We start from the raw sequence: 18620 nt of genomic DNA on the forward strand, positions 1-18620 counted from the left end.
TGATGGTATAGAATATATTACATGGAGTTATTGTGATGGTGTAGAATATATTACATGGAGTTATTGTGATGGTGTAGAATATATTACATGGAGTTATTGTGATGGTGTAGAATATATTACATGGAGTTATTGTGATGGTGTAGATTATATTACATGGAGTTATTGTGATGGTGTAGAATATATTACATGGAGTTATTGTGATGGTGTAGGCTATATTACCTGGAGTTGTTGTGATGGTTCAGAATATATTACATGGAGCTATTGTGATGGTGTAAGCTATATTACATGGAGTTGTTGTGATGGTTTAGAATATATTACATGGAGTTATTGTGATGGTGTAGGCTATATTACATGGAGTTATTGTGATGGTGTAGGCTATATTACATGGAGTTATTGTGATGGTGTAGGCTATATTACATGGAGTTATTGTGATGGTGTAGGCTATATTACATGGAGATATTGTGATGGTGTAGGCTATATTACATGGAGTTATTGTGATGGTGTAGGCTATATTACATGGAGTTACTGTGATGGTGTAGAATATATTACATGGAGTTATTGTGATGGTGTAGGCTATATTACATGGAGTTATTGTGATGGTGTAGGCTATATTACATGGAGTTATTGTGATGGTGTAGGCTATATTACATGGAGTTATTGTGATGGTGTAGGCTATATTACATGGAGTTATTGTGATGGTGTAGGCTATATTACATGGAGTTATTGTGATGGTGTAGGCTATATTACATGGAGTTATTGTGATGGTGTAGGCTATATTACATGGAGTTATTGTGATGGTGTAGGCTATATTACATGGAGTTATTGTGATGGTGTAGAATATATTACATGGAGTTATTGTGATGGTGTAGGCTATATTACATGGAGTTATTGTGATGGTGTAGGCTATATTACATGGAGTTATTGTGATGGTGTAGAATATATTACATGGAGTTATTGTGATGGTGTAGGCTATATTACATGGAGTTATTGTGATGGTGTAGAATATATTACATGGAGTTATTGTGATGGTGTAGAATATATTACATGGAGTTATTGTGATGGTGTAGAATATATTACATGGAGTTATTGTGATGGTGTAGAATATATTACATGGAGTTATTGTGATGGTGTAGAATATATTACATGGAGTTATTGTGATGGTGTAGAATATATTACATGGAGTTATTGTGATGGTGTAGGCTATATTACATGGAGTTATTGTGATGGTGTAGAATATATTACATGGAGTTATTGTGATGGTGTAGGCTATATTACATGGAGTTATTGTGATGGTGTAGAATATATTACATGGAGTTATTGTGATGGTGTAGGCTATATTACATGGAGATATTGTGATGGTGTAGGCTATATTACATGGAGTTATTGTGATGGTGTAGGCTATATTACATGGAGTTATTGTGATGGTGTAGAATATATTACATGGAGTTATTGTGATGGTGTAGGCTATATTACATGGAGTTATTGTGATGGTGTAGAATATATTACATGGAGTTATTGTGATGGTGTAGAATATATTACATGGAGTTATTGTGATGGTGTAGGCTATATTACATGGAGTTATTGTGATGGTGTAGAATATATTACATGGAGTTATTGTGATGGTGTAGGCTATATTACATGGAGTTATTGTGATGGTGTAGAATATATTACATGGAGTTATTGTGATGGTGTAGGCTATATTACCTGGAGTTGTTGTGATGGTTAGAATATATTACATGGAGCTATTGTGATGGTGTAAGCTATATTACATGGAGTTGTTGTGATGGTTTAGAATATATTACATGGAGTTATTGTGATGGTGTAGGCTATATTACATGGAGTTATTGTGATGGTGTAGGCTATATTACATGGAGTTATTGTGATGGTGTAGGCTATATTACATGGAGTTATTGTGATGGTGTAGGCTATATTACATGGAGTTATTGTGATGGTGTAGGCTATATTACATGGAGTTATTGTGATGGTGTAGGCTATATTACATGGAGTTATTGTGATGGTGTAGGCTATATTACATGGAGTTATTGTGATGGTGTAGGCTATATTACATGGAGTTATTGTGATGGTGTAGGCTATATTACATGGAGTTATTGTGATGGTGTAGGCTATATTACATGGAGTTATTGTGATGGTGTAGGCTATATTACATGGAGTTATTGTGATGGTGTAGGCTATATTACATGGAGTTATTGTGATGGTGTAGGCTATATTACATGGAGTTATTGTGATGGTGTAGGCTATATTACATGGAGTTATTGTGATGGTGTAGGCTATATTACATGGAGTTATTGTGATGGTGTAGAATATATTACATGGAGTTATTGTGATGGTGTAGGCTATATTACATGGAGTTATTGTGATGGTGTAGAATATATTACATGGAGTTATTGTGATGGTGTAGAATATATTACATGGAGTTATTGTGATGGTGTAGAATATATTACATGGAGTTATTGTGATGGTGTAGAATATATTACATGGAGTTATTGTGATGGTGTAGGCTATATTACATGGAGTTATTGTGATGGTGTAGGCTATATTACATGGAGTTATTGTGATGGTGTAGAATATATTACATGGAGTTATTGTGATGGTGTAGAATATATTACATGGAGTTATTGTGATGGTGTAGAATATATTACATGGAGTTATTGTGATGGTGTAGAATATATTACATGGAGTTATTGTGATGGTGTAGAATATATTACATGGAGTTATTGTGATGGTGTAGAATATATTACATGGAGTTATTGTGATGGTGTAGGCTATATTACATGGAGTTATTGTGATGGTATAGAATATATTACATGGAGTTATTGTGATGGTGTAGAATATATTACATGGAGTTATTGTGATGGTGTAGAATATATTACATGGAGTTATTGTGATGGTGTAGAATATATTACATGGAGTTATTGTGATGGTGTAGAATATATTACATGGAGTTATTGTGATGGTGTAGAATATATTACATGGAGTTATTGTGATGGTGTAGGCTATATTACATGGAGTTATTGTGATGGTGTAGAATATATTACATGGAGTTATTGTGATGGTGTAGGCTATATTACATGGAGTTATTGTGATGGTGTAGAATATATTACATGGAGTTATTGTGATGGTGTAGGCTATATTACATGGAGTTATTGTGATGGTGTAGGCTATATTACATGGAGTTATTGTGATGGTGTAGGCTATATTACATGGAGTTATTGTGATGGTGTAGGCTATATTACATGGAGTTATTGTGATGGTGTAGGCTATATTACATGGAGTTATTGTGATGGTGTAGGCTATATTACATGGAGTTATTGTGATGGTGTAGGCTATATTACATGGAGTTATTGTGATGGTGTAGGCTATATTACATGGAGTTATTGTGATGGTGTAGGCTATATTACATGGAGTTATTGTGATGGTGTAGGCTATATTACATGGAGTTATTGTGATGGTGTAGGCTATATTACATGGAGTTATTGTGATGGTGTAGAATATATTACATGGAGTTATTGTGATGGTGTAGGCTATATTACATGGAGTTATTGTGATGGTGTAGGCTATATTACATGGAGTTATTGTGATGGTGTAGGCTATATTACATGGAGTTATTGTGATGGTGTAGAATATATTACATGGAGTTATTGTGATGGTGTAGAATATATTACATGGAGTTATTGTGATGGTGTAGAATATATTACATGGAGTTATTGTGATGGTGTAGAATATATTACATGGAGTTATTGTGATGGTGTAGAATATATTACATGGAGTTATTGTGATGGTGTAGAATATATTACATGGAGTTATTGTGATGGTGTAGGCTATATTACATGGAGTTATTGTGATGGTGTAGGCTATATTACATGGAGTTATTGTGATGGTGTAGAATATATTACATGGAGTTATTGTGATGGTGTAGGCTATATTACATGGAGTTATTGTGATGGTGTAGGCTATATTACATGGAGTTATTGTGATGGTGTAGGCTATATTACATGGAGTTATTGTGATGGTGTAGAATATATTACATGGAGTTATTGTGATGGTGTAGGCTATATTACATGGAGTTATTGTGATGGTGTAGGCTATATTACATGGAGTTATTGTGATGGTGTAGGCTATATTACATGGAGTTATTGTGATGGTGTAGGCTATATTACATGGAGTTATTGTGATGGTGTAGGCTATATTACATGGAGTTATTGTGATGGTGTAGGCTATATTACATGGAGTTATTGTGATGGTGTAGGCTATATTACATGGAGTTATTGTGATGGTGTAGGCTATATTACATGGAGTTATTGTGATGGTGTAGAATATATTACATGGAGTTATTGTGATGGTGTAGGCTATATTACATGGAGTTATTGTGATGGTGTAGGCTATATTACATGGAGTTATTGTGATGGTGTAGAATATATTACATGGAGTTATTGTGATGGTGTAGGCTATATTACATGGAGTTATTGTGATGGTGTAGAATATATTACATGGAGTTATTGTGATGGTGTAGAATATATTACATGGAGTTATTGTGATGGTGTAGAATATATTACATGGAGTTATTGTGATGGTGTAGAATATATTACATGGAGTTATTGTGATGGTGTAGAATATATTACATGGAGTTATTGTGATGGTGTAGGCTATATTACATGGAGTTATTGTGATGGTGTAGAATATATTACATGGAGTTATTGTGATGGTGTAGGCTATATTACATGGAGTTATTGTGATGGTGTAGGCTATATTACATGGAGTTATTGTGATGGTGTAGACTATATTACATGGAGTTATTGTGATGGTGTAGGCTATATTACATGGAGTTATTGTGATGGTGTAGGCTATATTACATGGAGTTATTGTGATGGTGTAGGCTATATTACATGGAGTTATTGTGATGGTGTAGAATATATTACATGGAGTTATTGTGATGGTGTAGGCTATATTACATGGAGTTATTGTGATGGTGTAGAATATATTACATGGAGTTATTGTGATGGTGTAGGCTATATTACATGGAGTTATTGTGATGGTGTAGAATATATTACATGGAGTTATTGTGATGGTGTAGAATATATTACATGGAGTTATTGTGATGGTGTAGGCTATATTACATGGAGTTATTGTGATGGTGTAGAATATATTACATGGAGTTATTGTGATGGTGTAGGCTATATTACATGGAGTTATTGTGATGGTGTAGAATATATTACATGGAGTTATTGTGATGGTGTAGAATATATTACATGGAGTTATTGTGATGGTGTAGAATATATTACATGGAGTTATTGTGATGGTGTAGAATATATTACATGGAGTTATTGTGATGGTGTAGAATATATTACATGGAGTTATTGTGATGGTGTAGAATATATTACATGGAGTTATTGTGATGGTGTAGGCTATATTACATGGAGTTATTGTGATGGTGTAGAATATATTACATGGAGTTATTGTGATGGTGTAGAATATATTACATGGAGTTATTGTGATGGTGTAGGCTATATTACATGGAGTTATTGTGATGGTGTAGGCTATATTACATGGAGTTATTGTGATGGTGTAGGCTATATTACATGGAGTTATTGTGATGGTGTAGGCTATATTACATGGAGTTATTGTGATGGTGTAGAATATATTACATGGAGTTATTGTGATGGTGTAGGCTATATTACATGGAGTTATTGTGATGGTGTAGGCTATATTACATGGAGTTATTGTGATGGTGTAGGCTATATTACATGGAGTTATTGTGATGGTGTAGGCTATATTACATGGAGTTATTGTGATGGTGTAGGCTATATTACATGGAGTTATTGTGATGGTGTAGGCTATATTACATGGAGTTATTGTGATGGTGTAGGCTATATTACATGGAGTTATTGTGATGGTGTAGGCTATATTACATGGAGTTATTGTGATGGTGTAGAATATATTACATGGAGTTATTGTGATGGTGTAGGCTATATTACATGGAGTTATTGTGATGGTGTAGGCTATATTACATGGAGTTATTGTGATGGTGTAGAATATATTACATGGAGTTATTGTGATGGTGTAGGCTATATTACATGGAGTTATTGTGATGGTATAGAATATATTACATGGAGTTATTGTGATGGTGTAGAATATATTACATGGAGTTATTGTGATGGTGTAGAATATATTACATGGAGTTATTGTGATGGTGTAGAATATATTACATGGAGTTATTGTGATGGTGTAGAATATATTACATGGAGTTATTGTGATGGTGTAGGCTATATTACATGGAGTTATTGTGATGGTGTAGAATATATTACATGGAGTTATTGTGATGGTGTAGGCTATATTACATGGAGTTATTGTGATGGTGTAGGCTATATTACATGGAGTTATTGTGATGGTGTAGACTATATTACATGGAGTTATTGTGATGGTGTAGGCTATATTACATGGAGTTATTGTGATGGTGTAGGCTATATTACATGGAGTTATTGTGATGGTGTAGGCTATATTACATGGAGTTATTGTGATGGTGTAGAATATATTACATGGAGTTATTGTGATGGTGTAGAATATATTACATGGAGTTATTGTGATGGTGTAGAATATATTACATGGAGTTATTGTGATGGTGTAGGCTATATTACATGGAGTTATTGTGATGGTGTAGAATATATTACATGGAGTTATTGTGATGGTGTAGAATATATTACATGGAGTTATTGTGATGGTGTAGAATATATTACATGGAGTTATTGTGATGGTGTAGAATATATCACATGGAGTTATTGTGATGGTGTAGAATATATTACATGGAGTTATTGTGATGGTGTAGGCTATACTACATGGAGTTATTGTGATGGTGTAGGCTATATTACATGGAGTTATTGTGATGGTGTAGAATATATTACATGGAGTTATTGTGATGGTGTAGGCTATAATACATGGAGTTATTGTGATGGCGTAGGCTATATTACATGGAGTTATTGTGATGGTGTAGAATATATTACATGGATTTATTGTGATGGTGTAGAATATATTACATGGAGTTATTGTGATGGTGTAGGCTATATTACATGGAGTTATTGTGATGGTATAGAATATATTACATGGAGTTATTGTGATGGTGTAGGCTATATTACATGGAGTTATTGTGATGGTGTAGAATATATTACATGGAGTTATTGTGATGGTGTAGAATATATTACATGGAGTTATTGTGATGGTGTAGAATATATTACATGGAGTTATTGTGATGGTGTAGAATATATTACATGGAGTTATTGTGATGGTGTAGAATATATTACATGGAGTTATTGTGATGGTGTAGAATATATTACATGGAGTTATTGTGATGGTGTAGGCTATATTACATGGAGTTATTGTGATGGTGTAGGCTATATTACATGGAGTTATTGTGATGGTGTAGGCTATATTACATGGAGTTATTGGGATGGTGTAGGCTATATTACATGGAGTTATTGTGATGGTGTAGAATATATTACATGGAGTTATTGTGATGGTGTAGGCTATATTACATGGAGTTATTGTGATGGTGTAGGCTATATTACATGGAGTTATTGTGATGGTGTAGGCTATATTACATGGAGTTATTGTGATGGTGTAGGCTATATTACATGGAGTTATTGTGATGGTGTAGGCTATATTACATGGAGTTATTGTGATGGTGTAGGCTATATTACATGGAGTTATTGTGATGGTGTAGGCTATATTACATGGAGTTATTGTGATGGTGTAGGCTATATTACATGGAGTTATTGTGATGGTGTAGAATATATTACATGGAGTTATTGTGATGGTGTAGGCTATATTACATGGAGTTATTGTGATGGTGTAGGCTATATTACATGGAGTTATTGTGATGGTGTAGAATATATTACATGGAGTTATTGTGATGGTGTAGGCTATATTACATGGAGTTATTGTGATGGTATAGAATATATTACATGGAGTTATTGTGATGGTGTAGAATATATTACATGGAGTTATTGTGATGGTGTAGAATATATTACATGTAGTTATTGTGATGGTGTAGAATATATTACATGGAGTTATTGTGATGGTGTAGAATATATTACATGGAGTTATTGTGATGGTGTATGCTATATTACATGGAGTTATTGTGATGGTGTAGAATATATTACATGGAGTTATTGTGATGGTGTAGGCTATACTACATGGAGTTATTGTGATGGTGTAGGCTATATTACATGGAGTTATTGTGATGGTGTAGACTATATTACATGGAGTTATTGTGATGGTGTAGGCTATATTACATGGAGTTATTGTGATGGTGTAGGCTATATTACATGGAGTTATTGTGATGGTGTTGGCTATATTACATGGAGTTATTGTGATGGTGTAGAATATATTACATGGAGTTATTGTGATGGTGTAGAATATATCACATGGAGTTATTGTGATGGTGTAGAATATATTACATGGAGTTATTGTGATGGTGTAGGCTATATTACATGGAGTTATTGTGATGGTGTAGAATATATTACAATGGAGTTATTGTGATGGTGTAGAATATATTACATGGAGTTATTGTGATGGTATAGAATATATTACATGGAGTTATTGTGATGGTGTAGGCTATATTACATGGAGTTATTGTGATGGTGTAGAATATATTACATGGAGTTATTGTGATGGTGTAGGCTATATTACATGGAGTTATTGTGATGGTGTAGGCTATATTACATGGAGTTATTGTGATGGTGTAGAATATATCACATGGAGTTATTGTGATGGTGTAGAATATATTACATGGAGTTATTGTGATGGTGTAGGCTATATTACATGGAGTTATTGTGATGGTGTAGAATATATTACAATGGAGTTATTGTGATGGTGTAGAATATATTACATGGAGTTATTGTGATGGTGTAGGCTATATTACATGGAGTTATTGTGATGGTGTAGGCTATATTACATGGAGTTATTGTGATGGTGTAGGCTATATTACATGGAGTTATTGTGATGGTGTAGGCTATATTACATGGAGTTATTGTGATGGTGTAGGCTATATTACATGGAGTTATTGTGATGGTGTAGAATATATCACATGGAGTTATTGTGATGGTGTAGAATATATTACATGGAGTTATTGTGATGGTGTAGGCTATATTACATGGAGTTATTGTGATGGTGTAGAATATATTACAATGGAGTTATTGTGATGGTGTAGAATATATTACATGGAGTTATTGTGATGGTGTAGGCTATATTACATGGAGTTATTGTGATGGTGTAGGCTATATTACATGGAGTTATTGTGATGGTGTAGGCTATATTACATGGAGTTATTGTGATTGTGTAGAATATATTACATGGAGTTATTGTGATGGTGTAGAATATATTACATGGAGTTATTGTGATGGTGTAGAATATATTACTTGGAGTTATTGTGATGGTGTAGAATATATTACTTGGAGTTATTGTGATGGTGTAGGCTATATTACATGGAGTTATTAGACTTTTTAAATATAGATGTTCTAAAGGTCTGCATCCGTGGCTTGTAGGCTGTGCGTGGAATCCAGGAGATGCTTAATGTGTTGATGTTAATTAAGGGTCAATTACCATGAGACTGTCAGTTATCAGCAAGACAATCACCGGCTGACAAAATGTCATGACCGACACAGCCCTGGGTGACATCAATAAGGGATCATATCTTTCACCTGGATTCACCTGGTCAGTCTATGTCATGGAATAAACAGGTATTCCTAATGTTTTGTACACACAGTGTATATCATGTGTATATATTAAACACACTGGAACTGAGAAGGGAAGGGGGAGGGCAGCCAGGAAGGGAGGGGAAAAAATGGCCAGATTTGTGTTTAGATTGTAGGTGAACAAAACATGAAAAATAAGTAGGCCCTTAAATGATATGTTCTCAAATGTTATGTAATCAAAAATCTCACTTTAGCTGGTAGAACTGACAAAATGAAATGAATCATAGAGGTCTTATGACTAATTACATTCTACAGGTCCATTGTTCTACAGGTCCAGGAGGACAGATGACAACAGCAGGTCAGTGGAGCACTTAGAACAGCAGCAGTCAGGAGGAAATGATAGTGAAGAGGATGATGTAGGAGACCCAGACACAGACCTGGAGCTGTGGAGGTCATGATGTAGGAGACCCAGACACAGACCTAGAGCTGTCATGATGTAGGAGACCCAGACACAGACCTGGAGCTGTGGAGGTCATGATGTAGGAGACCCAGACACAGACCTAGAGCTGTGGAGGTCATGATGTAGGAGACCCAGACACAGACCTAGAGCTGTGGAGGTAATGATATAGGAGACCCAGAAACAGACCTAGAGCTGTGGAAGTCATGATGTAGGAGACACAGACCTGGAGCTGTGGAGGTCATGATGTAGGAGACCCAGACAGAGACCTGGAGCTGTGGAGGTCATGATGTAGGAGACCCAGACACAGACCTGAAGCTGTGGAGTCATGATGTAGGAGACCCAGACACAGACCTAGAGCTGTCATGATGTAGGAGACCCAGACACAGACCTGGAGCTGTGGAGGTCATGATGTAGGAGACCCAGACACAGACCTGGAGCTGTGGAGGTCATGATGTAGGAGACCCAGACACAGACCTAGAGCTGTGGAGGTCATGATGTAGAAGACCCAGACACAGACCTTGAGCTGTGGAGGTCATGATGTAGGAGACACAGACACAGACCTAGAGCTGTGGAGGTCATGATGTAGGAGACCCAGACACAGACCTGGAGCTGTGGAGGTCATGATGTAGGAGACCCAGACACAGACCTGGAGCTGTCATGATGTCGGAGACCCAGACACAGACCTGGAGCTGTCATGATGTAGGAGACACAGACACAGACCTGGAGCAGTCATGATGTAGGAGACCCAGACACAGACCTGGAGCTGTGGAGGTCATGATGTAGGATACCCAGACACAGACCTGGAGCTGTGGAGGTCATGATGTAGGAGACCCAGACACAGACCTGGAGCTGTCATGATGTAGGAGGCCCAGACACAGACCTGGAGCTGTGGAGGTCATGATGTAGGAGACCCAGACACAGACCTGGAGCTGTTGAGGTCATGATGTAGGAGACCCAGACACAGACCTGGAGCTGTGGAGGTCATGATGTAGGAGACACAGACACAGACCTGGAGCTGTGGAGGTCATGATGTAGGGGACCACAGACACAGACCTGGAGCTGTGGAGGTCATGAATGTAGGAGACCCAGACACAGACCTGGAGCTGTGGAGGTCATGATGTTGGAGACCCAGACACAGACCAAGAGCTGTGACTGTCAGCCGGTTATTGTCATGCAAAAGCCTCAAGGTAAATTACTGCTAATTAACATAAAAACGTTTATCAACTCCAGTCCTCCACTGTCTACAAGCCTCATACAAACCACTGTCTACAAGCCTCATACAAACCACTGTCTACAAGCCTCATACAAACCACTGTCTACAAGCCTCATACAAACCACTGACTACAAGCCTCATACAATCCACTGACTACAAGCCTCATACAAACCACTGTCTACAAGCCTCATACAAACCACTGTCTACAAGCCTCATACAAACCACTGTCTACAAGCCTCATACAAACCACTGTCTACAAGCCTCATACAAACCACTGTCTACAAGCCTCATACAAACCACTGACTACAAGCCTCATACAATCCACTGACTACAAGCCTCATACAAACCACTGTCTACAAGCCTCATACAAACCACTGTCTACAAGCCTCATACAAACCACTGTCTTCAAGCCTCATACAAACCACTGTCTACAAGCCTCATACAAACCACTGTCTTCAAGCCTCATACAAACCACTGTCTTCAAGCCTCATACAAACCACTGTCTACAAGTCTCATACAAACCACTGTCTACAAGCCTCATACAAACCACTGTCTACAAGCCTCATACAAACCACTGTCTACAAGCCTCATACAAACCACTGTCTACAAGCCTCATACAAACCACTGACTACAAGCCTCATACAATCCACTGACTACAAGCCTCATACAAACCACTGTCTACAAGCCTCATACAAACCACTGTCTACAAGCCTCATACAAAACTCTGTCTTCAAGCCTCATACAAACCACTGTCTACAAGCCTCATACAAACCACTGTATACAAGCCTTATACAAACCACTGTATACAAGCCTCATACAAACCACTGTCTACAAGCCTCATACAAACCACTGTCTACAAGCCTCATACAAACCACTGATGAGCACCTTTGGAACATCTACATTTAAAAAAGTAAAAATGTTATATTCACCATCACAATAAATCCATTATTTATTTTAGGCAGGTCTAAAGAAACATGATTTGAAGATAATGTATTTCAGAAGAATAGAATATGAGTCGCCTACTTTATGTTAAGCTACCCCAGTATCCCCTTGACCTTTTTGGATTGCAAATTTTAGGCAGTATTCACTCTTAGTACTCACTTTTTTCTATCTGATTTCCCTTTTGCCTGTCTCTGTATCTCTGACCCTCCCCCCTGACAACCAATTAAAGGTCACCTACATTGTCTATAGAAAGTCTACCCCAGCTTGAACTTTATTCACCTTCTGCTGCCTTAAACTTTTAATCTAAAAAGGGATTCAATTGGATGTATTTTCAAACAGATATACACAACCTACTACACATTTTAAAAGTAATATGAACAAGCAAATATGAACTAGCAAATATAGGTCTTGACTGAGACTAGACCACTCAGGAAAACAACACCTCTAGAAAAGCCATTCTGTTGTGTCTTTGGCAATAAAGTTTTTACGTTTCAAGAGGGAAAGAGAGGGAAAGGGACAGAGAGAGAGAGAGAGAGAGAGAGAGAGAGAGAGAGAGAGAGAGAGAGAGAGAGAGAGAGAGAGAGAGAGAGAGAGAGAGAGAGAGAGAGAGAGAGAGAGAAAGGGAGAGAAAGAGAGAGAGAGAGAGAGGGAGGGAGTGGGAGAGAAAACAGGCAGAACCTGATATTTAAATGAGTTGAGCAAACAAAAGTCCCTTTCTACGACCTAATGATCATTCAGACTCTGTTTCTATTGAGAGATAAAAGGTAAGACGACGATTGTTATGTGTGTTAAAATAGTTGATGATATTGTTATGTGTATTCATATAGTTGATGATATTGTTATGTGTATTCATATAGTTGATGATATTGTTATGTGTATTAATATAGTTGATGATATTGTTATGTGTATTCATATAGTTGATGATATTGTTATGTGTATTCATATAGTTGATGATATTGTTATGTGTATTCATATAGTTGATGATATTGTTATGTGTATTCATATAGTTGATTATATTGTTATGTATATTCATATAGTTGCTGATATTGTTATGTGTATTCATATAGTTGATGATATTGTCATGTGTATTCATATAGTTGATGATATTGTTATGTGTATTCATATAGTTGACTATATTGTTCTGTGTTTTCATATAGTTGATTATATTTTTGGTGGACAGTGTTATAATAGTCCTACTCTCCTTAAAATGTTTTCGATATAAATTAGATGCGTGGGGAGAATTCGTTCTGTGCCCATCTGTGTACCCCAGGGTGATCGCTCCTACACTATCTAGAATCTAAAAGGGTTATTTGGCTGTCCCCATAGGAGAACCCTTTGTAGAACCCTTTTTGGTACTAGGTAGAACCCTTTTGGGTTCCATACAGAACCCTTTCCACAGAGGGTCCTACATGGAAGCAAGAAGGGGTTTACCTGGAACCCAAAATAATCTCTCATGGGGACAGCCGGAGGATCCGCTTGGAACCGTTTATTCTAAGAGTGTACTGTATCATAGGTCTATAGACTTGTTTCTCAAAACAGGCTTAAAACACAACAAGCAACAAACAAACATTTTCGCTTTCTAATCTACTGTTAATGCTTTTCACTCAGGAAGGTATGTTGTGTGAAAGAGAGACAAATAAATATTGTGGAAAGCCTAAAAATAAATTACACTTCCTCAAAACAAGTTGTGTGTATTCATTAGTGCCCACCGTAGCAAAACGTTTGGAAACAGAAACCGTTTAGTCCACATTGTACAGCGTTTGGAGTAAACTGTTTCTGTAACATTTCAAAACGTTTGGCTGTGGAGTAAACGAATGAATACAACCCAGGTTGTAGCCTACGACTCTGCTGTTTATACCTGCCTGATGCTGAAACCTGAACGTAGCCTGAGGGGTGTACTATGATGCAAACTAGATATACTGGTTTTCTAAAGTTAGCCAGCTTCATTTAGTGTCACATTCCAGCTCAGGCCTCATCCATAAGAAAATACAGAGCGCTCGTCATCAGTAAGGTGCTCTCTCAGCAGAACGGAAAATATCTCAATGACTTGACATGTTCTGGTTGTGAATTCAGGCTACAAGGTGAGAGTCCTGACACTAGTACTGGGTTAACCCTATTCATACTGATACTGGTTAACCCTATTGATACTGATACTGGGTTAACCCTATTTATACTGATACTGGGTTAACCCTATTTATACTGATACTGGGTTAACCCTATTTATACTGATACAGGGTTAACACAATTTATACTGATACTGGGTTAACCCTATTGATACTGATACTGGGTTAACCCTATTGATACTGTTACTGGGTTAACACTATTTATACTGATACTGGGTTAACCCTATTTATACTGATACTGGGTTAACCCTGTTTATACTGATACTGGGTTAACCCTGTTTACACTGATACTGGGTTAACCCTGTTTACACTGATACTGGGTTAACCCTATTTATACTGATATAGGGTTAACCCTATTTATACTGATACAGGGTTAACACTATTTATACTGATACTGGGTTAACCCTATTTATACTGATACTGGGTTAACCCTATTTATACTGATACAGGGTTAACACAAATTTATACTGATACTGGGTTAACACAATTTATACTGATACTGGGTTAACACAATTTATACTGATACTGGGTTAACACAATTTATACTGATACTGGGTTAACCCTATTTATACTGATACTGGGTTAACCCTATTTATACTGATACAGGGTTAACACTATTTATACTGATACTGGGTTAACCCTATTTATACTGATACTGGGTTAACCCTGTTTATACTGATACTGGGTTAACCCTGTTTACACTGATACTGGGTTAACCCTATTTATACTGATATAGGGTTAACCCTATTTATACTGATACTGGGTTAACCCTATTTATACTGGTACTGGGTTAACACTGTTTACACTGATACTGGGTTAAACCTATTTATACTGATACTGGGTTAACCCTGTTTACACTGATACTTGGTTAACACTATTCATACTGATACCGGGTTAACCCTATTTATACTGATACTGGGTTAACCCAGTTGATACTGAAACTGGGTTAACACTATTTATACTTATACTGGGTTAACACTATTTATACTGATACTGGGTTAACCCTATTCATACTGAAACTGGGTTAACCCTACTTATTCTGATACTGGGTTAACCCTATTCATACTAATACTGGGTTAACACTATTTATACTGATACTGGATTAACCCTATTGATACTGATACTGGGTTAACACTATTGATACTTATACTGGGTTAACCCTATTCATACTGATACTGGGTTAACCCTATTCATACTGATACTGGGTTAACACTATTTATACTGATACTGGGTTAACCCTACTGATACTGATACTGGGTTAACCCTATTCATACTGATACTGGGTTAACACTATTTATACTGATACTGGGTTAACCCTACTGATACATATACTGGGTTAACCCTATTCATACTGATACTGGGTTAACCCTATTTATACTGATACTGGGTTAACCCTATTTATACTGATACTGGGTTAAACCCTATTGCTGCGATGCGTAGGGTGTTTGCCTTTTTCGCCAGTGACCTGGATTCACTGCCCTGCCCCTCTGTTTGCTACACTATTAATACCATAGACTACCTGTTGAACAAAGAGACACAATAGTATGAGTGAAAGGATGTTAGGATAACATAAGTATGTGTTGATTTAGAGTTGTCTTCTGGGTTCAGCCTTGTAGCTGCCTTTATCAATTAGGTGAAATGTAACAAATGGCATCACAATGACATGTCCTCAGAGTTGGGAGATAACCAGTCCCTGTCTCAGAGTTGGGAGATAACCAGCCCCTGTCTCAGAGTTGGGAGACAACCAGCCCCTGTCTCAGAGTTGGGAGATAACCAGTCCCTGTCTCAGAGTTGGGAGACAACCAGTCCCAGTTTAAATCACCATGACAACCATTTCATTATTTCTCCAGAGCAGCAAGGGAATCTAGAGACTCAACCTTTGCAGAATCACAATTACCTTTATTCACCAAGTATATTTGCGCATACAGATGTAGGATCTTAATTTGAGTCAGTTTACTACAGCAGGAAAATATTCCTGCATCAACAGGAAATGTGAATTATTATGTGAATTATAATTAATGGACAATTTTTACGTGTTGACACATTTTTCTTAAGGGAAACTCAAGTCTGAAATTAAAACTTCTGAAGCCAAATACACTACAAGTTTTACTTTTCCTGCATTGCAGGAAAGTTCTTCTGCAATGGGGTTTGATCAAAATAAGTTCCTACATATGTACACATCATTTTACATGGTGATATGGTGCTGCTAGTGATAGACAACATATAGAGACAGAATACAGACAGAAGATATTACACAAAGTTTCCGTTCAACATTATACACAACTAGGTAGAGTGAGCATAGAGCTATAAGAGAATATATATATCTAAGAGAGATGAACAGAGAGCTAATGTAGTATAGTGCAGTTATTTAGTGTACAGTTCAGAGATGGCTTGATGTGGTGTGCAGTGCATAGTCATTTAGTCTCTATGGGCCAGGTGGCCAGTTGGTGAGGGCCACAGCATAGTCCTTTAGTCTCTATGGGCCAGATGGCCAGTTGGTGAGGGCCACAGCATAGTCCTTTCGTCTCTATGGGCCAGATGGCCAGTTGGTGAGGGCCACAGCATAGTCCTTTAGTCTCTATGGGCCAGATGGCCAGTTGGTGAGGGCCACAGCATAGTCCTTTCGTCTCTATGGGCCAGATGGCCAGTTGGTGAGGGCCACAGCATAGTCCTTTAGTCTCTATGGGCCAGATGGCCAGTTGGTGAGGGCCACAGCATAGTCCTTTAGTCTCTATGGGCCAGATGGCCAGTTGGTGAGGGCCACAGCATAGTCCTTTAGTCTCTATGGGCCAGATGGCCAGTTGGTGAGGGCCACAGCATAGTCCTTTAGTCTCTATGGGCCAGATGGCCAGTTGGTGAGGGCCACAGCATAGTCCTTTAGTCTCTATGGGCCAGATGGCCAGTTGGTGAGGGCCACATCATAGTCCTTTAGTCTTCATGTGCCAGATGGTAATCTACATCATAATGCAAATGACCTGTTGCTGCAGGATTATTCTCCTGCTGTAGCAAACTGGTTAAAATGAAGATCCAACATCTGTAGCAATATACCTCTCTCTAATGTATATGGCTATATCAGGATCCACTTTTGACCATTTGACATATTTTATTTACTGTTGTTTAGGCTGGTTGAATGAGTTGCCTATGAAAGCTACTTCATCTGCAAGAAAACAGCCGGCTGCACCAGTGACTGTAAGTTATGTGATTTCCTCATATAAAATTAAAAGTATGTTTGTAGCCTACGCAGTTACAAAATGGCTGTTGAAACTGTGGCACATATTTCTCGGTAACATTGAATAAATGTGTTGGTATGTAGGAAAGACGGGCAGACTATCGTACTGTAGGTCTAGGCTACCTACAAACTATTATAAGGTTAGGTCAACGTCAGACATTCAATAGTCAGAGTAGGTTTGAGACAAACCTAATGTTCTCTGTGAACTGATCTGAACAGGTTTAGGCTGGTCATCTATGTTATGTAGGCTATAGATTAGGCTAAATACGGTACATTATCTGTCCTGCTACTGATAGACCTATAACATTATGTTAACTGATGTGAACAGGTTTAGGCTGGTCATCTATGATATGTAGGGTATAGCCGAGGTATAGACCTTGATATGCATATCACTAACAAACCACTACTATACATTATAGCCTAGTCTACTTTACATAATATAACGTCTACATATCACTAACAACCCACTCCTATACATTATAACCTAGCCTACTTTACATAATATAACATCTACATATCACTAACAACCCACTACTATACATTATAACCTAGTCTACTTTACATAATATAACATCTACATATCACTAACAAACTGCTGTTATACATTATAACCTAGTCTACTTTACATTATATAAAATCTCTTACTTGTTGAAAATAAACTTTCAGAATGGATCAAAGCTTTCCCCCTCAGATCAATCATGTCCGTTTTAGCCCTTCTGTCTATATTCTCAGATACATTGAGAAAAGAACAGATTGAAAGACAATAAATAGCCTACTGTTAGTGAATACAAATAAGTGTGAGACATGACCTTGTGTTGCTGTACTGTCTTTAACTATCTTATCAAACAGTGACTTATTATTATTATTATTGTTATTGTTGCTGTACTGTCTAGAACTACCTTAACAAACAGTGACTTATTATTATTATTATTGTTGCTGTACGGTCTAT

General features: G+C 37.1%; 1 protein-coding gene across 1 annotated transcript in view; it reads left to right on the forward strand.

Annotated features, from left to right (window-relative positions):
• Window positions 1-17561: 17561 nt before the first annotated feature.
• Window positions 17562-18620, forward strand: part of LOC129853993 (NLR family CARD domain-containing protein 3-like) — a 37862-nt gene continuing 36803 nt past the window's right edge. The window contains exon 1 of the mRNA XM_055920581.1: window positions 17562-17631. The gene's annotated coding sequence lies outside the window, so the exon portion shown is untranslated. The remainder of the gene's footprint in view (window positions 17632-18620) is intronic.

The sequence above is a fragment of the Salvelinus fontinalis genome, chromosome 4 (genome assembly GCF_029448725.1).
Source record: "Salvelinus fontinalis isolate EN_2023a chromosome 4, ASM2944872v1, whole genome shotgun sequence".
Taxonomy (NCBI): domain Eukaryota; kingdom Metazoa; phylum Chordata; class Actinopteri; order Salmoniformes; family Salmonidae; genus Salvelinus; species Salvelinus fontinalis.